The 4,776-nt window shown below is 41.7% G+C and overlaps 1 pseudogene; it reads right to left on the bottom strand.

Annotated features, from left to right (window-relative positions):
- Nucleotides 1-284: 284 nt before the first annotated feature.
- On the bottom strand, nt 285-3,784 carry LOC139468683 (uncharacterized; annotated as a pseudogene).
- Nucleotides 3,785-4,776: the final 992 nt, after the last annotated feature.

Genomic DNA, 4,776 nt, shown 5'->3' with positions numbered 1-4,776 from the left:
TAAGTCATTACCACAAACACAGAGTAGACGAATCAAAATATGACACTGTACAGCGCAATAGTGCAACACGAATTCTGCTACTCCATTATCAGCCAGTCATAAAACAAATCCGAGGGTGTGCTTGGCCTAATGTTTGTTCAGTTTATTCAGAGTAAACTAAATCTATTGGGGAGCTGATTAGGGAGCTGACGCAAATAGATTATTTCATTTTTAGCTAATCAATAACATGGAATCACTTACAGTTTATCTTTTGACAATGAAATGTACTGTGCCTACAACACCATTATAATCAGTATAGACATGAACACAATTACACAATTAAAGAAGTGTTCCTCCGTACAAGTATGATGCAGGAGCTATTTGTTATTAAGTGGATCACAATAACGTTCCACAAAACAAACTTCATGACATCACAAGCATCCTACATGGAACACCCTATCTACTATCTAGTAAAGTAAAAACATTCTATGACCACGGTGCAATGGACCATGTACGTAACATGTTACTGAATGGAACTGGGACGAGTCCAAATCTACAGCCCGGGTAACCAACCCGACCCGGGAACCCACTGATGGTCTCAAGAGTTGGGAACTCGTTAGTGCCATTAAACAATATATCAAGTGACCATCCACTGGCCCAAGTAGTCATGTGAGCACTTCAATAACAAGTAAACCATATCATATCTACTAAGAATAGAGTGAAGTATTGGTATCACTTGAGCAGATTGGGATCAAACCACGGGCTTTTTGCATTCCCGGCCGACACGTACTTACTAGAACACGGAGGCCATTTAATAAAGAGAACCAGGCTGCTAAACATATAATGTGAATTGTAATGATGTGGAAACAATGTCTGTGCATACACCTTTGAATGATCATTCACACCCCAATCGGAAGAGTCCATTTTGAGTTGTTATAGTGAATTTAACACCAGCGATACCGATAATTGAAAGCATGCAGTGGTTGGTGTGACTACATGAAGTTGATTTCGTGTATCTGACCGTCTTCACACACATACAGTGTGTCATGTCTATCGACATACAATCCCCATGGATCACAGTCAATGTCCTGATGATCTGTGACATGATCCCCTGTCTCTGTCAGCCTTGTAACCTTACTGGTGCCTGCAACCAGGATGTCTCCTGTTGGAGTAGTTGAGATACCATGAGCTGATTGTCCAGAGCTGAGTGCTCTGTCTCCAGTAGGGGCGCATTTCCACACAACATACCCCTCTGACGTCACACATGTCACAGACGTCTCCCCACAGTCAGACACGAGTATGTTGCCCTTGTTGTTGACACACATGTAGAAGGGGCTTCTAAACAGTGTCTCATTGTTGTGTGTTGTGACTGACCTCAGCACGTGTCCCGCCATGTCCAGGATGTCAACACAGGCGGTAGTACCTGCTGCTAGAGATGAAGGACTCAGAACAGCGAGACTGAAGTACATCTTGATTGTTGTGATGGTTGAGAGCAGCACCAGGTCAGGGGTCACTTCCACTGTCACAATCTGACTGGAGTCAGGGACAGCAACCATCACCTGCTTCTCCTTCAACTGTGTCACACCCCATGGGGAGTCGTCCAGGGTAAGTTTACTTCGGCATGTCAAGTTGTTTCTAGTGTAGAAGGATTTCACACACTTGTTATTAAAGTCAGTGACTACAACTGTCTGTATACCATAAACATCCAGGACTGTGACGTCACGAAGTAAAGGCTCCACCTCATCACCCTCCATCCTCCCATCTATCACGTCAACTCGCACTGGAGACGGCAGACATGTGTCCCGGTATGTGACGTCAATCTTCCCAAGTTGTAGGTCATCTAGGATATGCTGGACGTTGTCAGTGTCAGGTGTGAATCTGATGTCATCTATTCTCCGTGTGTCTGCTGTGTCTGTGTCCCTGACATCCCCCATCTCTACAGCCCCCGACTCCCAGGCCTGATACGCGTCATACAGGTCCATCTCACATTCCGATACCAAGGCTTGGTCAATGAACTCACAATGTTGTCTGTACATCTGCATCTCAATCTCTTCAAGTTTTACATCTGCTTTAAGGTCCTTAGTTTGTTTGCCTGTAATATCCTTGAATTCATTCATTAGCTGTTTTTCTTTCTGCTTGATGTTTGCGATGGCTCTCTCAACAGCAGATTTGATGTGACTTTCTAACGCTGCTTTGGTTTTCTCAATTTCGCTAATTTTCTCATCTGTTTTCTTAACAATTGTTTCGTTTCTGTGCATTTTCCTCGATAACTGTTCAGCATGCCTTCTTAAATTGTATTTCAAGTTTGGCAACATTGACTGAATGGTAACGATAGACTTACATTTCCTATGGTAAACAACACAACATGTCTGACACACAGCTTTGTGGCAGTCTTTACATACAAGCTTTATAACCTCATCCTTATGTTCCCTGCATATGACCTTGCGTCTTCTCTTCACCTTGACCTCTCCTGAAAGGTCACAGATTTCATGGTCATGTGATGCTGGATTTGCACGATGCATCTTGACACATCTCTCGCATAGGGACACTTGACACTCAGTACACCATGAGGCTCCCGGAGTTGTCTCCCCTAACTTCTCACACACTGAGCAACATGAAGCGGAACCTGTAAGTGGACATGTCTATAGTTATTTGACATATCAGGACAATATTTATACAAATTAGAAGATTGAGAATCCAGGTAAAATCACCCCCTCCCCTATTTTCAATGCCTGAATAGGGTGGTGGGTGTAGGCTTGGAGTTCAAGTGTTGGCTCGTCACGCCAAAGGGTTTGATGTGTGAAGCCCCATATTGGCATGATTGGCAGTGGCGTACAACTGAACACATTCACCCAGTAATGTACATGTAGTTTCAACAGGTACAATTACACTTATAAGTGTACAGTTCTGATCACTATCATCACGAGCGGTGTGGAAGCCTTGTGGTTTAAGTGTTAGCCAGGTTTGATTGCCCACATGAGTAAAATGTGTGAAGCCCATTTCTGGTGTCCCCTGCAGTGATATCGCTGGAACATTGCTGAAGGCGGCAAAAATACATACTCACTCACTCACTCACTATTATCAACCTGAAACATTCTATCATTACAAATACCTTTTTCAGAATTTGCAATTTGTAGATGTTTTCAGATAATAATATTTTCAAGTGGATGATCGTATTATATTTGTATCACGTAAACCGATAATAATCAGCAGGTCAATTAGCATTGCCAGTGCACATTGTCCCGACGTCAAAATTTATTGTAAATATTTCTATGGCGTGATTACAGTTGGAGCCATGTTTGTAACAAATGTATATTTTCTGGAGCCGTTTAGTGGAGTTAATTGGTACAATTGAAAATTCTGTTAACAGCAATACTGTAATTATACTGCATGTTTAAACAAATAATGAGTACCCTTTAACATGCCTTCTTACAAGCATGATTCTTATTAATAGATTTCAGTTTGTGAAATGATTGTGTAATTTATAATATAATAAACCAATACCTGTTTTGCCAACGTCAGCTTGTGTGTCAATCAGCCCCTGTATCATGATGCTGGGTTTGATCTGCCCCGCCCACTCCTCCACTGGCCTGCTAGGGTGGGGGACATTGGCATCTTGTCGACAGAAGGCACAGGGGATCGTCTTGGACTGTACAGCATCTGGTCTGGTTTGGATGTATGCAGTGACACATTTCCTGCAGAATGTGTGATCACACCTCAGTGTACAGGGGTCTGTGTACAGTTCCTGGCAGATCACACAGGTGAGGAATTCAATTTCTTTGTCAGCTCATGACGTCGCCATCTGTAAAACATAAATAACTGTTGACTTTTACAAGAAATAATTTCAGCTGAAGTTGTTCCGTCTTTGTAATGGGGTAACATGTGTTTTGTTTGAGACAATAACTTTTCTTGAGTGCGACTTTGGGCTTACCTTCCATATCAAGCTGACATGCGATGATATAACTGAAATACTGCATAACGCGGCATAACACCAAACGCACTCACTCCATCTTTAACTTGTGTGCACCACTAAGTATGCTGAAACGCCTCTGTAAATCCATGTCGAAAGAGTCGTTTACATATCATTTCTTGTAACAGAAATGACCAATTATCGACCAATAAGAGATTCTACATATCGTGACTTCATGTCAAACAAGGTGTTTCAAAAGCGTGTGTCTATGTATTTGTTTATACTATTGTTTCAATAAAATATGTTCCTACATTATAGTTTTCTTATGAATTCTGTCATAAGAACAAACTCGATCGTTGTTTCCACACAATAAAAGATTCACCTTGAATAGATGAATCAAAGCTGAATATATGAATATATTGTGATTATGTGAGATCAGGATTGATGTCAACTTCACTCATGTAGATGTGGAGGTAAACTGTCGTCATTGTTTGATATGTGCATTTGTTTTAATATTAAAAGCTAACTCTAAAACAACTACCAATAGGGTCCTGTATTGATGACCTGTAATCCACCTCCGTCAACACCAACCAAGCCTTGCTTTACTGATAATGGACAAGCCTGGAGGCTTTGAAACAACCAAATCCCGCCGAGGTACACACCTGTGCCTACCTGTCCCTTCCGCGTGACATACAAGGGAGGTAACTTCGAAATCTCGACAAGTGGTGATTCATAAGAGATCAAAACTGATGACAACATAGGTTCCTGGGTCGAATCCAGGATGATTCCTAAAACAAGATCGGCACATTTCAACATAAAATGACAGTACACACACTAAACAGTATTTTTGTAATATCCTAAGATGTCTTACACACTCGTTTGACGTG

Source organism: Haliotis cracherodii, unplaced genomic scaffold (genome assembly GCF_022045235.1).
Source record: "Haliotis cracherodii isolate W230 unplaced genomic scaffold, xgHalCrac1.p SCAF_2, whole genome shotgun sequence".
Classification (NCBI taxonomy): domain Eukaryota; kingdom Metazoa; phylum Mollusca; class Gastropoda; order Lepetellida; family Haliotidae; genus Haliotis; species Haliotis cracherodii.
The sequence above is the reverse complement of the archived record's forward strand: the minus strand, read 5'-3'. Positions and strand labels throughout refer to the sequence as shown.